Source organism: Equus quagga, chromosome 16 (assembly GCF_021613505.1).
Source record: "Equus quagga isolate Etosha38 chromosome 16, UCLA_HA_Equagga_1.0, whole genome shotgun sequence".
Classification (NCBI taxonomy): domain Eukaryota; kingdom Metazoa; phylum Chordata; class Mammalia; order Perissodactyla; family Equidae; genus Equus; species Equus quagga.
The window spans coordinates 26,819,569-26,838,629 of record NC_060282.1 but is presented as its reverse complement, the minus strand read 5'-3'; the positions used below and the strand labels follow the sequence as shown (position 1 = coordinate 26,838,629).

At 33.1% G+C, this 19,061-nt stretch overlaps 1 protein-coding gene across 1 annotated transcript in view; it reads right to left on the bottom strand.

Moving 5' to 3' along the window:
* Positions 1-19,061, bottom strand: part of CSMD3 (CUB and Sushi multiple domains 3) — a 1,175,747-nt gene that overhangs the window by 513,054 nt on the left and 643,632 nt on the right. The gene's annotated exons all lie outside the window — the stretch shown is intronic.

The following is a 19,061-nucleotide window of genomic DNA, read 5'->3' as shown; positions in this document are numbered from 1 at the left end:
AGTTGTTTGTGTTTATTGCCTCTAATTCCTCTTTTACCAACCACTCATAAAGCCATTCCAATTATACTTTGTCAAGTCACCCATTCTGCCAAATCAGTAGTCAATTTTCAGTCTTCATCTTTCTTGATTTCTCAATAGCGTTTGACACAGTAGATCATCTGTGGCAACTTCTACTTTAAGCTTTTGATTCATATATCCAACTACCTACTCCATGTGCCTACTTGGATATCAGTAGACCTCTCAAACACATATATATATATATAAAAGAATTTTTGAGTTTTATCCCTGAGCCTACTTTTCCCACAGTCTTACCTCTTCCCACAGTTACCACCTTGTTCTAGTCCACAAGGATCTCTCACCAATAGCCTTTTAACTACTCTCCCTGTTTCAGTGTTTGCCTTCTTAAGATGTTTTCTCAACACATCAGCCAGAATAATACTTAGAAAATATAAAACATATAATCACTCTTCTGCTCAAAATCCTCCAATGGCTTCCTAGTTCTGAGTAAAATTCACACCCTATTAAGACCTATGTGATCTAAACAGGGTTCTTCCTACTTTTGCCACTATCTCTGTGACCTCATCTTCTCCCACTGTCCCTTTCAGACACTATTAAGGCCACTTTTCTGTTCTGTGGAAACACTTTGGAGAAGTGGAAACACTTTTTATGGAGAAGCTTAAAGGCAATTACATTTCAAATTTCATGTTTTTCAGCATCAACTAAAAATGGTGCTAAATTTTAAATCTTATGAATATTATGAAAGATTTTAGGAAATATTATATTAGCATATTAGGAAAGATTTGGATATCAGATTTGTGAACTTTCATTATGCATTCCATGTCTGTAAACTTCAGTAAACATAATTGGCTCATAATATTTCTGATGAGTTGCACCTCAGAAATTATAATTCTAGATGAAATTTCATTTAATCGGATTTTCTGCTTGTCTTTTAATGAATCCTCATGTGACTTTATCAGAGTGAATAAAATACTTTTGGCCAAACTCAGAATTACATAAAAAAATTGCATGATGTTTTCTCACAATTATTGAAAAATTATTTAATTAGATAGAGTTATAAAGTGTTTATATATATATATATATATACACACGCATACACATATATACCAACATATAGACCCTCCACAGATGATGATCGTCGGCTAAAATAGAGAAAATATGTGACACTGACAACCTAGAAATCAATGCTTAATATTTTAAACCCATTATTCTCATGTGCAACTGAACACTACAATAAACCAAAATTAAATTAGATTTCTACCATAAGAAAGTTCTACATTAAAGATAAACAGTGAAGAGGAGGAGACAATTTTACTAATAATAACGGCACAGTTGCAATTTTCAAATAATGGCACATATTATTGACATAAAAATTTATCTTTCAATTCTCAACATATATCAGGTACATTAAAAAAAAAAACAACTCCTCAGCTCCTTCAAGTAAACCGTATTTCCTGTTCATTCAGTGATGCCTTGCTCACTTACTGTAAAATGTACTGAAAACATTCACCTAATCGGTTCCAAAATATCTAGCATTACTTTACTACTCAACTATGATGTTGATCATTTATCATTTTAGGTATCATATTAGAAGCCAAAATTATTGATTTGCATTTAATTTTTAGAAAGAACACAGAGTATTAGGGAAAAACTGGAACTCAGTGTAAGGAAATTCAGAATTCAGTCATTTCCTACATAAAACAGATACTTGATGGCTTTACTTACTTTCTCTGGCCTCCGGTTTTGTCATCGGTAAACTAGGGTTTTCAACATGACTGGTCTGTGCCCAGGATCCAAACCAGTGAACCCCGGGCCACTGAAATGGTGCTCGCAAACTTAACCACTAGGCCACAGGGCCCACCCCCATGACAATCCATTTTTATTTATGTCTATGTCTATCTCTTGACTGATAAGGCAGAAATTCCCTTAAAAGAAGAGCTATTGTCCAAAGCATCTCTCATAGTGTAGGTCCGTAAACCAGAGGTATTTAACAAACGTTAATTGAGTGAATACATAAAGAATACAAATTAGAATTTAAAGTATAATTGAATAAAATATTTATCATTTTGAATGCCTGACTTTTAACTTCTATTTTTTTTAAATGCTACTTATTTATTTTTTTATTTTTTGCAGGGGAAGTTTTGCCCTAAGCTAACATCTCTTGACAATCTTCCTCTTTTTCTTTTTTTCCTCCCCAAAGTACCCAGTACATGGTTGTATATTCCAGTCGTAAGTCGTTCTACGTCTATGTGAGCCACCACCACACAGCATGGCAAGTGACAGACAGGTGGTGTACATCTGCGACCTGGAAATGAACTTGGGCTGCTGAAGCAGTGAGTGCCAAACTTTAACCACTAGGCCATCAGGGCTGGCTCTACTTCTATTTTTTAAGAATAATATAAACTGTTTATTTTTTTTAATAAATTAAAACCATTGTTTTTTTTAAAATGTGAATCTTGTTATATAAATATTTTTATGAACAACTTAATATACTTAAATATTCACAGAGGCTTTTTCACTATAGAACTAGTTAGAAGCAAGTTCATAAAAATATGAACAAATTAATATACTTAAATATTCACAGAGGCTTTTTCACTATAGAACTAGTTAGAAGCAAGCAAAATATATGGATTATTATTCACAATTGAGCCTCAAAGTCATGTGATTATTTAAATATGGCACTTGACAAACTGAAATTGTGTATGTGAAGATTAAATGAGATAACATATTTATGACTTCTGGCATCATATTTGGTGTAGAATAAGTATGCAAACAAGGTTAGTTACTTTTCCTTTCCTAAAAGTTCCAAGTAAGACACAAAGGGAGGCAGCAGATTTTCAGAGACAGCTTATCTTCCAGAGAGTAATAGAGACCGATTTCCATTTTCCAACTGGCGCCTTATTTACACTTTGAGAGACATAACAGAAACACTAACTGTATGCACAATGACCATACTCTTCGAATTCACATTGTCAAGGGAAGCGCACTGGATACAACAAAACAGGATTCTAACCCAATGTGACTATTCTTGTATCATCATTAGATTTTCTCCTTTATTGATCCATATCTCTTAGTTTTTTTATTGTTTCCATAAATTTCCACACAAAACAATCCCCCATCAGCTTATAAATACAAACTTGAAATTGGCTAAGATTTAGGTGATGAGAATTTGAACTGTTGAAAAAGACATAATTTATTCATTTTCATTTACTTTTGGTATGTTTCTGTCCAAATGTCACCATCTAGGCTAGGTCGGATTTCCAAGTCTCACGGTAAAAGGCATATTTTGTAGGGTGTCTTGCAATTCTCTATTTTGTTAAACTTTTATCTCCCATCTTCAGGTCTAAAGGGGATGGGAAAACTGTCTTAAAACACATTGTGAGCAGCAGATTTGAGGTAGTGTGAGCTTGACCAAAAATTCTATTATACATTTCTGAATTTTAATGAATATTTAAATTAATTAAACAAAAATCATGCTTCAGTCCTAAAGCAATGTTATATTATTTCATTACATTTCCCTCAAAAGCCTTTGCCTGTTAATTCTACATCATGGCTGTTTGAGAAATAAACTGATGGGTAAGGACTTTTAGTTGATTCACTGGTGTAAAGGCCTGTAATAAGAAAGTAACTTAATTTATTTCAAATCTCATCCTACATTTTTATTGGCCTTCCAACTTGTTTGTAAAAGGATCCTAAACATAACTGTGGTTTTGGAGCTGATGGTTAACATGTAAAGAACCTTTGCACATTTATTGGTATTTTATTTTTCCACTTTCATTTTCTTCTTTTTTTTCCCTTTTTTTGTGAGGAAGATGGTCCCTGAGCTAACATCTGTGCCAATCTTCCTCTACTTTGTATATGGGATGCCGCCACAGCATGGCTTGATGAGCAGTGTGTAGGTCTGTGCCCAGGATCTGAACCCATGAACCCTGGGCCACCAAAGCGGAGCACGTGAACTTAACCACTATACCAGCAGGCCGGCCTCTCATTTTGTTCTTTCAAGCTCAAACAATCAGATTTTCAGAAGGCTATACATTTTTTCTAACCAAAATTTGGAGATGTTGTGCCCCAAAATAAAGATATGCAAATATCATGATCATATATCTTTTTAAATCTGTAAAAATTCAGAAACCTTTTCCAGGCTTTGTCAGGTTCTTTCTTTAAGTACAAGCAAGATGAGATTTCCCTTCCCACATAACTTCACAGCACACAAACAATGAACAGAAAATAATAATGCCTAATGTAATAAATATTGGCTGCCAATGCAATTCTCTATTTTACAGTGTATGTGTTGTTTGAATTTTTTATTTGTGAGTCATTTCATCCTGTTTAGGATGTCCACTTCATGTATCTAACAGCTTCTTGTAAGATGGGTGCTTAATAAATATTGTTTATTATGTTATTTATGAACTGTTAAAATTGGCAGCATACATAGACAAGATGATTATTTCCAAAAGTGTAAACCAAGATATTTATAAAAAAGACTATTTAATCCAAGTGTCTAATATTCTTCACAGGAACAGATGAAAATAGATTTTCTCCTATTTGAGGAATTGGTTTGGAAATATCCCAACTTGGTCACCACTCTACTTGTCTTCACAATCGAATTAAAAGAGGGATAGAATATTCCATATCCTTATTGCTACCAGGAATATATCAAGCAGAAAATGATAATATTATTATTTTGAGTGGTTTCTGCAAGGCAATTTGGGTCAAAGTTTGTTTCTCTGAAATAAACTTGATATAGTCTGAAATGCTGTGAAAGCTACAATCAATATGAATGACAGTTGAGGTTACTGGCCATAATATGCTGCTTACTGATGCCCTAAGGAAGTGTCTGTTTTTTCCCTTTTTTTCCTAGACTGGAAAGCAGCCATGGAAATTGAGTAGTAGCCTAAATCAGAAAACTATTTTAAACAGATGAGAGCAACTATTTGTAAATTTCAAACACTTTTATTAATACAAAATACTATCATTTTACAAATATTTCTGGACATCTTTGGGAGTACTATCACATTATACTTTTAAAAATTTTTTATTGTTTTTCTTCAATTAATAAACTTTACTTTCCTAGAGAAGTTTTAGATTGACAACAAAATTGAACTGAAAGTACAGAAAGTTTCTGTATACTCCCTGCTCCCACAAACACACAGCCTCCCTCACTGTAGACATCCCACACAGCAGTGGTACCTCTGCTACAATCAATGAACCTCCACTGACACATCATCATCCAAAGTCTGTAGTTTACATCAGGTTTCACTCTTGGTGTTGCACATATTAGGGGTTTAGACAAGGGTACAATGACACGTATCCACCATGGTAGTATCAAACAGAATAGATTTACTGCCCTACAAATCTTCTTTGCTCTGCCTACTCATGTCTCTCTGTCCCCTAACTCCTGGAAACCACTGATCTTTTTACTGTCTCCAGTTTTGCCTTTTCCAGAACGTCATATAGTTGAAATAATACAGTATGTAGCCTTTTCAGATTGGCTTCCTTCACTTAGCAATATGCATTTACGTTTCCTCCATGTCTTTTCATGGCTTGTTAGCTCATTTATTTTTAGTGCTGAATAATATTCAATCTCCTGGATGTACCACAGTTTATTTATCCATTTACTTATTGAAGAACATCTTGGTTGCTTCAAGTTATGGTAATTATGAATAAAGCTACTATAAATAAACATGTGCAGCATTTGTGTGGATGTAAGTTTTCAATTCATTTGGTAAATATAAGGACTGCCATTGCTGGATCATATAGTAAGAATATGTTCAGTTTTGTAAGAAACTGCCAACCGTCTTCCAAAGTGACTGTGCCATTTTTGCATTTCCACCAGCAATGAATGAAAGTTCCTGTTTTTCTATATCCTCATCAGCATTTGGTGTTGTCAGTGTTTTGGATTTTTGCCATTCTAATAGGCGTGTAGTGGTATCTCACTGCTATATTAATTTGCAACTCCCTAATGACATAATGTGGAACATCTTTCATATGTTTATTTACCATCTTTATATCTTCTCTAGTGAAGTGTCTGTTCATGTCTTGTCTGTTTTATAATTGAATTGTTCATTTTCTTACTGTTGAGTTTTGAGAATTCTTGGGAAATTTTGAAAAACAGTACTTTATCAGATGTGTTTTGCAAATGTTTTCTACCATTCATCTTCTCATTCTCTTTACATTGTCTTTTGCAAAGCAGAAGTTTTCAATTTTAATAAAGTTCAGCTTATTTACTATTTCTTCCATGGGTTATGCCTTTGGAGCTGTATCTAAAAAGTCATCGCCATACTCAAAGTCACCTAGGTTTTCTCCTATGCTATTTTCTAGAAATTGAATAGTTTTGCATTTTATATTTAGGTCTATGATCCATTTTGAGTTAATTTTTGTGAAGCATGTAAGGTCTGTGTCTTGATTCATATCTTTACATGTGGATGTCCAGTAGTTCTAGCATCACTTGTTGAAAAGATTGTCCTTGCTCCATTGTATTGCCTGTGCTCCTATGCACAAATTAGTTCACTATATTTACATGGGTCTGTTTCTAGCCTCTCTATTCTGTTTCATTGATCTATTTGTTTATTCTTTCACCAATGTCACACTGTCTTGACTAGTGTAGCTTTATAGAAAGTCTTAAAGCCAGGTAGTGTCAGTCCTCTCACTTTCCTCTTCTCTTTCAAAATTGAGTTGGCTATTCTGAGTCTTTTGCCTCTCTGTATACACTTTAAACTTTAGAATAGGTTTGTTGATATCTACAAAATAACTTTCAGGAATTTTGATTGGGATTACATTGAATCTATATAACAATTTTGGAAGAACTGATATCTTAACAATATTGAGTCTTCCAATTCATGAACATGGAATATCTCTAGATTTATTTAGTTCTTCTTTGACATCTTTCACCAGAGTTTTGTAATTTTCCTCATATATATGCTGTATACATTTTGTTAGATTTATACCAAATTATTTCATTTTTGGGGCTGCCAACGTAAATGATAATGTATTTTTTAATTTCCAACTCTATTTTTTCACTGCTATTTGAGTTCTATTTTAAGGACACTAAAATATTCTTCCACATTTGACTTATTTGAAGACAAACTAAATAAATGTAAGTCACACTTCCCAGACTATAACAGAAATGTTTTTCAATAATCCACACATTGTGAAAGCATAAAAATGTTATATAATGTGGAACTTTATGTAGCCACCTAATAGATTTGTTTTCTAGGCAATAATAGTAATACAAATACAAGACTTGTTAAGACTTGAAATGTATTTTCACATTAATTCTCACAACATTCCAGTAAGCTAAAAACTATCATTCTTCTCACTTTATAGATGAGGAAACTGAGACTTAAAATGCTTAAGACATTTGCCCAAGGTCTTTAGTGAGAAAGCAATAGAAATTAAACAATTACTGGCATTGAGGAAAAAAAACACATTATTTTTATCAGAAATTGTGATGGCTGTAAATGACTTGAAAAAGGTCTTGTACAACCACAGACACGCATTTGTCAATCAGTCAACTATATATATCTTAGATGCATGAAGAAATGAAACTGTGAAGCAATGTAGTCCAATGGCAAGTGACTCAGAAGCAATAGCTCACTGTCCCACTTTGGGCTTAGGCACTACCTATAGTGACTGTAAGAAAAATCAATCAAATTTAAGGGCTGCAGTTTCCTCACCTTAGAGGAAATGAGTATATTTGATTCAGTTACCTCAAAAGTCTGTTCTAGTTTCCATGTTCCAGAAGTTTCATTATTTTAATAAATACTAGTCCTTGTCCAGAGGAAAACTGAAAAAGCTGCCTACCTGGGAGTGGGTGGAGTGGTGGTTCACTTCCATGGGGAAAATGGACATCCTTAATCATCATAAATTCATACATGGGCTCCTGCACCAAAGCATGACCTGCTCTTTTCCATCTCTCCAGCATTATCTAGGACTGCTCCCCAGCTTTCTCTCTCTCCATTTTTGCCATACATCCTGAAATTCTATCAGGTGCTCCAGTGGAACTTGTCATCTGCACATGTGGGGCATGCTGCCCGGCTTCCAGCCTGTAACTCCTACTCAATCTCAGATCTCAGTCCAGGTTCACCTCCTCAAGAAAGCTTTCCTTGAAGCAGGCATTAAGTGTTTTAAGTCTGCGAAGAGCACATTCTATTTGTCATTCTTAGCACTCATTGCACTTACAATTACTTGTTAAGTGTGTCTTTTCTCACTAGACTGAAAGCAGTGACTAAGTCTCTTATTTTCTGCTATGTACCTTATCCTCTCCACAATGCCTGGCATATAGTCGAAACTCAATGAATATTTTAAAATTGACATTAGTTTTAATATTCTACTGCCATTCATTCTCATTCTGGGGGCATAGAAAGAAAGGGCTTAGTTCTCACAGCAGATTGGGATAAACAAAGTCAAATTGGAGATTTTAAGAGCAGTACTTTTCTGAAGGAACTTGACGTATTGAATGTAAAATAAAATAAAATAATCCTTTAAGCTAAAAATGAGCAAGAACAAAAAGAATAAATCTTACTCTAACATAAAAGTTTTCATGAGTCATGCTTAAAAGCTCTCCTTATTCTGAGAGGCAGATTGAAATGTTATCATGAAAATCCCACAAAAACACGTGACTTTGTAATTTTTCCTAGAAAAGAGAAATCATTTTTTAAAAGTTACAAGATTTCAACAAAGAAAATGAAAATGATATGAAGAAAAGAGATATCTCAAAAGACACAATAATGGGAAAACTCAAGGGGGCTCACTGATTTAATGTTAACAGACCACCACTAGATAGTAAGGCATTCAACCCGGAGTAAATTCTGAGGGAGAGATTTACCTCGGAACTCATACAAAGAACATTCCACTGAAGGTATATCATTTTACTGTAATGAATGAATATTGAATATAATATTCTTGGACAGTACAACAAATATATCAATATTTAATTTATCAAATCTAGTAAGAGAATGATAGAACTCAAAGGAAATGCAGACTATTTAGTCCAAGCTCCTTGTTTTAAAGACATGAAAACTGTCCTTTCAGCAAATATTGAATCAGTGATGCACACAGTACACTCCAGAGGAAAATAGTTATGTACATAAATGAATTTAGACTCGGATATAATTGTACAAACATTGAAATACATCCCTGTACATGCTAATATTATGTTACTATATGATAAATAATTTAGTTTCTAAGTAACTAGAAACTTCAGTTTTATTTTCAACGTAATTAAACATTGTTTGTATTATTGACAGAGTGCATTTTTAATAGAATATCAAATCATCATCTAAGCATTTTCTATAGATGACTTTGATCTGGTTAAATTGAATTCACTTGATTTAAAGAACAGACTATGCAGAAATAAGAAATATCTGTAAAATAAAAAGAAATGATATAAATATGCCTTACATGATTTTATTTCACTAATTTGATTTTATAGCACTAGAAAACCAAGAAATAAATGGGAAAATGTGGAGATTCACGAATTTCAAATAAAGTCTTGAAAGATGTTTATTACTCATTCATTATTAGTTTTCTGCTTTAAAGCATGTTGTTAAAATTAAAAATTTAGAATCCACTGTTAATAAAACAGTAATTCTTTAATAGTGAAAGCCATTTTGGTTTTACATTAATTTCAATGAGCTCTCTTGCAGATTACAGTTTAATAAATTTGTTGGACCATCATTTGAATTGTAGTAAGTACTGTGGGGGTGCAATGATGGATTGTCATGATCTCTGTTTAAATATACTAACTAAAAGGCCAAAAAAGTAGACACACAATTAACTCTCTTGCTAGATATCATTTCTTCACTCTACAAATATATTATGTGGTGAAGACTTTTTTTAACTGACTCTAATCAGAAATATAACAAGGCTTAACTTTGGGATCCTACAGATGGTGACTTCTGGAGAAATATCCTAATAAAGAGGTGAAAAAATCATATAAATGGAGAAAAAATGAAAAAATCTCTTATAACTTGAGAAAACAAAGGATGGTTCCAGTTTCAATAAGAATCAGTTCCTTACAAAAACAAGTCAGGTTTTCTCAGGCACATACCACCACGATTAAGAAATAAGTAGTTGATTGTAATGAATTTTCAATTTGTAACACCTTGCATATGCCTAAGAGTATTTAGTGGAAAATGAAAAAATGAATGCAATTTTCAGCACTTCATTTGTTCCTTGAGTATAAATTTTCCTTATCATAATCTCTATTATATCATTGACACTTTTTTTAAACAGATTTAACTTACTAAAAAGAAAATAAAAGAAAAACTTGAATTCTGCAAAGCATAACCACTACAGCATGTAAAAAATCAATTCTGAGAACATACTATTCTCTTCTACTTAAAATCTTTTGAATGAAACATTGTTCTTGCTTTCTTGTCAAAAATTGTTGAAACATTTTGCTCATAATCTTTTTCTTTCTTCTCTCAAAATAATAATACCATTAAAAATAATACGGTTACATTAGTGTTCATTTCAAAACATTACTTGGTAAGGTTAACACAGAACTTTGTTTACAGCTTCACTGAGGTATAACTGATGATAAACTGCCCATATTTAAAAAGTACGGTTTGACAAATTTTAACATACGCATACACCTGTGAAACCATCACCGTAGTCAAGATAATGAGCATATCTACCACCACAAAAGGTTTCTCTGGGCCCTTGCCAATGCATTCCTCCTCTCACCTCAGTGCCCAAAAAATAAATTATCTATCTGTTACTATAAATTTTAGTTACCATTTTCTAGAATTTTATATAAATAGACTCATTGCAGGATGTACTCTTTTTTTTGACTGGCTTTTTTCACCAAGCATGATGATTTTCATTTTCATCCATGTTTTTGTGTGTGTTAATTATTTCCTTTTTTTTTTTTTTTTGATGAGTAGTATTCCACTGTGTGGACATACCCCATTTTGTTCATATAGTCACCAATGGATGAACATTCAGGTTGTTTCCAGTTTGGGGAGATTAAAAGAAAAATCTGCTATGTATATTCTTGTGCAAGTCTTGGTATGGACATTTGCTTTCATTTCTCTTGGGAAAATGTCTAGGAGTGAAGTGGCTGGGTTTTATGGGAGGCTCATGCTTAACTTTAAGAAATGGTTAAATTGCTTTCAAAATTGGTTACACCATTTTACCTTCCTACCAACAGTGTATGAGAGGTCCAGTTGTTAAACTTCCTTCCCAAGTCAGTACTTTTTAATCTTCACCATTCTAGTGGGCGTACAGTGGTATCTCCTTAAGGTTTTAATTTGCATTGCCTTAATGACAATGATGGTAAGCATTTTTTTCCATATGCTTTTTAGCTATCTGTGTCTCTTACTTGGTCAAGTGTCCGGCCAATTCTTTTTTTTTAAAGATCGGCACCTGAGCTAACAAGTCTTGCCAATCTTCTGTTTTTTGCTTTCTGCTTTATCTCCCCAAATCCCCTTGGTACATAGTTGTATATTCTTAGTTGCATGTCCTTCTAGTTGTGTCATGTGGGACACCGCCTTAACGTGGCCTGACGAGCAGTGCCATGTTCAAGCCCAGGATCTGAACCAGAGAAACCCTGGGCCGCCGCAGCGGAGCCCACAGACTTAACCACTCAGCAATGGGACCCGTCCTGGCCAATTCTTTTACCCATTTTAAATAGGATAGTTTGCTTTATTCTCTTGCTGAGTTATTAAAATTCATTATACATACATATTCTGGATACAAGTCCCTTATTTTATGTATATATATATATACATAAATATTTTATATATATAGATATCTGTCTATCTATCTATAGAGAGATAGTTGCAATTATTTCCTTCCCATCTGTAGTTTGCCTTTTCATTTTTTTAACAGTGCCTTTTGGTGGTCAAATGTTTTTAATTTTGATGAATTCTAATTTATCAATTATTTTCTTCTATAATGTCGTAGTTTACTTGGGCTCCCATTGCAAAATACCATAAACTGGGTGACTTAAACAACAGAAATAATTTTCTCACAGTTCAGAAGGCTGGGATATCCAAGATCAGGGCACCAGCATGGCCAGGTTCTGCCCAGGACTCTTTTCCTGGCTTACAGATAGCTGCCTTCACTCTAAGTGTTCACAAGGCCTTTTCTCAGTGCAAGCACCTGGAGGGAGAGAGCAGCCTCTCTGGTGTCTCTTCTTATAAGGCACTAATTCTATCTGGAAGGCCTTACCCTCATGACCTTATCTAAACTGAATTACCTCCTTGAGGTCCCATTCCCAAATACAATCACATTGGGGGTTATGGCTTCAATATGAATTTGGAGGAGGGGACATAAACATTTAGTCCATAACATATAACATGCTTTTGGTCTTCTATCTAAGAAAACTTTCCCTAAACCAAGCTAACTATGCTTTTCTTCTATGTTTTCTTCCTAAAGTTTTATAGATTTAGCTCTTATATTTAGGTCTATAATCCATTTCAAATTAATTTTTGTATATTGTCTGGGGTAAGGGTTCAGATTTTTTTTTTTGGCATGTGGCTGTTTCAGTGCCATTTATTAAAAAAAGAATATCCTTTCCCTATTGAACTCCTTAGTACGTTTGCTGAAAATTAATTGACCATATATATGTTAGTCTATTTCTGAACTATTCATAATAGAAATCTTAAGGTAGAAAAAAGAATCAAAAACATTTTACACAGATTTTGCCTTATCCCGCAACATGATTTTAGCGATAACTAAGCAAGATTGTGTCTCAGTGTCATAACTAATCATGTAAGAACCAAGAAATTGACGCGACTTTCAAAACATCTCAGTCAATCTCATGATACGATTTGAAGACAAAACAAACTGGGACCAAAACTTAGTTCATAAATAATGGCATTAAGGCACAGGTGGTAAGATTAATAATTTTGCCCAGTATGAATGCATACTGCTAGCAGAAGGTAATTATGAAATTCTAATATTTCTGTTTCCTTTCCTGAAAAAAAAGAGAACATATTAAATATTACTCAAATATAACTGTTCCTTTCTACGGGTACACACTCCCCATTGGGCCCATTTATGGTGCTTTCCCATGCTAACACATTTTAAAAATAGAGAAAGAAATACATCTGATTCTGAAAGCATTAAACTATAATACAGATATTCTCTTTTTTCTATGTTGAAGGAATTAAACAACAAAGAGATGACAAGTGTGTTAATTAAGGCTCATTTAGCTATAAATGACAGAAATTGAACTCTCCATGGCTTAAATAAGGAAAAGTTTATAGCCTCATACAATTGGAAAACTGAGGTCTAGTGTTCCCTTCAGGCATTTAGGAGTTTCAATTATGTCCACAATCCATTTTTTTTAAATTTTTCCATCTGTTAGTTCTGCCTAGTCACTGTTCGTAAGTTATTGACATAAGGTAACAAACGTTGCTTTCCGGTAACATGAAGTTAAATGACTCTTAGAGTTTATAACTTCAAAAAAAAGATTTTCTTTCACCCATAATCTATATCAATTGCCCCAGATTCTGGACTGATAACTGTATCAAAGGGAATTCCAATTAGTTCCCCCCAAACCTATAGAGCTGTACACAATTGGAAGAGAGAAAGTTCATCAAAGCCTAGAGTAGTTCAGTTCCTAGAAGAAAGTGGAAGGATTGCTGGGCAAGCAAAAAAGCAGATGCAGGTAAAGAGAGAGAGAAAATATTTACTCCTTGGAATTAATATAAACCATAAATAAATTATCTGGATAAGATATCTTTATCAATTTTTAAAAAGCTTTGTTTCAAGAAATAAAATACATATGAAATGTCAGTACATTTGAAAATTATAGATAACCTAGAAAATTTGCTAACAAAATATAAATGACCAACAGTAATCCAAGAGGAGATATGAAGAGACTTACAGTCATAGGAAAAAAATTAAAATTTGCTAAATATTTATCTTTATGTAAAAATGCCCAAACGGTTTTATAGGTTATTTCTTGCTCTCAAAAACATGCAATTTTTATGTAATTCAAATTGTTCCAGAGCACTGACAAACACCCTGACTCGTTCTGAGATACGGCCATTATCTTAAAACTCAAATTTTGTGAAACTAGCATAAAAAGAAACTATAGTCGAATTCACAAATTCAATTAGATGAAAAAATTGTAGTCAAACTGTTAGTAAGTTGAATCTGAGAGTGTATTAAAAGATTGGGTATTAGGTTTTTAATTAAATGTGAACTTACATTTGGGTGAAATACTTGTAAATAATCGTTTAATTTGCAAATTTTGGTATCACTCCATCTTATCTCTGGCATATGTCCTAATTACTAAAGACTTGCATTTGAGCAAACAGTGGAATTTTGATTCCTCAGTTCTACAATGAGGGAAATTAGGGAAAGGGATGCTGAGTTTACTTTAAACCACTGAAATTAATGTTTCTAAATATCTAAGAAAAATCATCATTTTTCATGAAAATGTTCCATTTCAAGATTTTAGGTCATCCCATAAAAGCAGATGGCTTCATCAAAATTTTAAACTCTAGCCCTGTATTTTAGTTGAAAGCTATTTTAATATTTAAATATATAAATAAATTTAACTTTAGGCTAAGTAAGTTTTATGAAAATACTATAAAGTTTCTGAAAAGCAGCAGTCTAAATACACAGAATTGAGAGTCACATCTTAATTTTGCATGTACTAGCCATGTGATCTTGAACAAATTGCCTAACTTGCTGTGCCTCAGTTACTTCATCTGTATGACAGGGATAATAACACTACCTTACCTCATAGGTTTCTTGCGGTTGATTATATGAGACAATACATGTGCTTACAACAGTATATAACCACTCAGTAGTAAGTGCTTGCTATTAATATATATTGTTGAGAATGCACACTATCACACAACTAAAAAATCAATCAAACAATTACAATGTCTGCTTTCTAAAAAGATGATATAATATCATTTTTTGAACTCTATGAAGCCTGGAGATTTTTCTTTATATGCCTCTGACTTGGATTTTAAGCTCTCTTACTAAGTATTCCTAAAGAATATCAAATAACGATGTGGAAATAAAATTGCACAGACATTTGAAATCAGGTGGTTTTTGTTGTGTGTGTGCACGTGCACCTGCGGACACTTTAGTCTTACGTCACCTGATGAGACAATGGGAGCTCAGTAATCTAACTCAATCTTGTGGTGCCCTCATTCTTTTTACACTGATTGGAGTCTCCAGCTTGTCTCCAGACTTTGTGCTTCCCCAAACCCCTCAAAATCTACCTAGGATGTTACACTGTATAATGGAGAATAGCATGAAGTCAACAAACTTAGAGTTGCATATAGGTTCTGCAGTAAGTTAATGATCTGACACTCATGCTAATACATTCAGAAATTCCAAAATTATTTACTGAATGCTCACTATTTGTTAGGTTTGTGCTAGGTACTGGGTAAACAAAAGTGAACAAAACAGACCAAATTTCCTATCATCATGATGCTTACATCCTAGTCAGTTTTCTGATCTGTAAAAAATTAGTAATAATTCTTACCTCTTGGAGTTCTAATGAGATTTAATGAGCTAATGTAGGCAAAATGATTGCAATATACAAGGCTCAGAGTATGTATTATTTAATCTTTTAATGTTGCTTAGGCTTCCTAAGATGAAGATGAAAATATGTCCAAAAAAATAGTGCAGTGTTAATGGATGCTAATGTGTCCAATGAAAAAAAACTATCTTCCTTTTTGCTTCCTTTCTGGTTAATATGCATTTGAAATAATGACAATATAAAAAAAAGAAAACTAAACTGACGTCTTTAAGGGTAATGGGGCAAGATAAATGGACAGGTTATTCTTCCTTTTTAGCAGGAACACCTGCTGTCACATCTTGAATCATAATTTTGGCAAACTCATCAATCTCCTGTGAATTGAAACGGCAGACTTGTTGTATCCAACATGGACATGACCTGTTTTAATAGGTAAAGAATATCATTAAATTTCCCAAAAGTCTGGTGGAATTTTATTCATTTCTCTATTCCATACAGTAATCAGCACACTGCCATGCACATAATAAACAATAAATGAATCCGGATTGAATAAGAATGAATTGCATTTATAACAAAGGTCTATTCTTGATTTGCAACATTTGTTGCTTTTCAGTATTTTAACATAGGCACTGTTCAAACTCTACAGAAAAAAGCATTGATGGTTCCAAAAATTAAGGCTGAAGTTCTAAGATAAAGAAAACTTAATTGGGCAATTATGTATCACTTTATATTCACAGATAAATTTTTGGTCTCTCAGTCAATAGCATGGTCTTAGAACAGTCATTTTCAAATCATGTTTTTTGGAGCACTAGGATTCTTCCTCATATTTGGAGGGAATGAAGGGCAGTCTTACCAATGGGGGCTGTCAATTCTCCTTTCCACCCCAGTTCCACCAGACAGCTCAACTTTTAATCTTTTTCTATTTTGGGTTTCTAACAGGAGATTTCATTTGAAATCTTATTTCCTTTAAAATCAAGTTTAAAAAACACTTTCTAGGTAATTAACAAAACACAATTTAAGAATTAAAATATATTGTAAAAAACAAAATCTAAATTACATAATTTAGTCACTACTTTTAAAATTTTTTAAATTTAAATAACAAAATATACATTTAATTTATAGGATCTCTACATTTAATGTTATCTTATGCAAAATCTACAGATGACAGAAAAACGAAGATATCTTTAGACTTATATCTGGAAAGGATTTTTAGCAGGTGTTCCATTTAGAACCAACACACTACTTAACAGAAAGCATGGTAATTATGAAAATTATTTTTAGTAGGCAAAGTTGCTGAAGTTATCAGCAAATCAAAATTTGAAACCTCAAAATGAGCCCTGTTTCAACTTTGAGCTCAAGTTTTAAATTATGGAGAACGCAAAAATATGATTTTCATAGTAGGAGAAAACATCATTGTAAACTAAACTTTTGAGGACATATTTATCCTATATTATATCATATTATATAGGCCAAATCACTTGTTCAACTTTATTGAACAAGCAATCATTAACCACCTATGGGACATAGAAGGGGGTTGCTAATAGAAATAGAAGATGAATATAACATATTTCCACTTGGTTATATAGTGCATATATATGGATAGGCTTTATAAAACAGAGGAAGTATTCTTTTGCTATGGGTAGAGTTAAGGAAAGTTTCATAGAAGAAGAAATATTTGAATTTGTATCAAAGGATGAGTCATGTGATGCTGAGCTAGAAGTAGAATAGGTAGAATTTACTGAATGTCCAGAGAAGGAGAAGTGTGAAACAACTTTCTGGGTTCAGTGAATTACGGGTAATTGATAAAATTGGATTGTAGGGAGGAAGACAGAAACAGGGCGAAGAAAGCTGGAAGATAACGTCTTTGGAGGTTTTGGACTTTATCTCTAGCAATGAAAAGTTATGAAAACATTTTAAGTAGAAGTGTACTATGATCACTTGTCTGCTGTGGGAAGATCACCACTAACAAGCAGTGTGAAGGTTAGTTTGGAAGAGACCAAATTGAAGGGAGGGAGAAGAATAAGGGCATTATTCATTAAGAATCTCCTGTGTTGGTTTCAAATATCTCATTTCTGTGGATATTTGTAAATGAATAGTTACGTATATTTTTATCTGCACTATATTCTGATCTTCCTGTAAGAGGTAATATACAGTTGTTCTTTCTGTATGCAGCAGCTGGCACACAGTGGATCCTTAGGAAATATTTTTTGAATTACTCTTGTTGAAAACTGAGCAGAAAAAAGGCGAAATAATGCTTAATTGTGCTACTTTACAATGTATTTCCAGCTCTTGAACTGCAGTGAAGTGGAGACCCTTGTAAATATCGATAGAACTCCCCTGCTGCTACAACCTGTTCATGAGCATTAATAACTGTGTTTGTTGAAGTATTACCATTAATGATTAATACAGTTTCTCAGGTTCAAACAACTGTAGGCTTTGGGACAAGTAATCATCATAGGGTGAAGAAAATAATAAAATCAAGGAGAATATGAGGATGCTAGGTTCACTTCGCCATTTAGAAAGGAAAAAACAAGAAAAAAGAAAAAATCAAAACATAAATACTTTCAACATACACTGACCATTCTTTAAATTTTGTAACTTTGTTTTATTTACAGGGGGATAAATGTGGATTTTAAATGGAGGAGAAATATATTTAACTCTATACTCAAGCTAACCTTTTTATTTTTTTAAACTGACATTTATACAAGTTCTTTGAGCTGTTGAGTTTTCAAATTAACACAGTACCAAATTTAGTCACAAGTTAAAAACACAGAATGCATGTTTCCTGTCTCTCAACAACATCACACATTCATTTCCATGTGTCTGGATATAAAGGCATGGCAGGCCACTGTTTGAAGAAGGAAACTGGTTAAAATTATTACGAAAGTAAGAGAATTTTGTTTACTTGATAAGTCATTGTTTAATCAATAAGATAGAGAATAATGATTTTTACCACAATAGAAATAACAAATTCAAGCAACATAACTTTCTGATGGACTATTTTATATTTTCATCTTTTAAAGCAGAGATTTTAATTGAATTTATTAACATTTAGATTTTTTTCAGTCAAAATTCCAAATTTGCATTTCTAATTTGTATGTTGCATATATATATCCATTGTCTCTATTTGGCTTTAAGCAGGTTCATCATGTGTCAAAGATATTTATGATTTCACAACGCTTGCATCTATCTCTTGTAAATGAAAATAGAACAAAAAAATTTGTTATACATATGCCATTAATCATCAGTTTGTATCACTACCAATACTGGGATGGGCAGGAGCAATTTAACACATTTGCAGTCTATGGAGTTGACAGTCTGAACACTAAGACTACCTATTTGCTCTGAGAGACTGAGAGAATGGATTACCAAAAAAATGGTACGTTGGATTCTTTGAGGAATTAAATCCTTTACTTTGTATTTAAGCATTTGATAATTAGTAGATTTTTGGCCAGGTAAATTAAATAAAATTTATACAATTACATTGTCTATTCAGGGAAAGGCTAGGAGTCCAGAGTGACTAAAGCATAGGGATAGTACAGTGGACTAGGGGAGAGATATGCAAAATAGACATGCTTTAAACTTA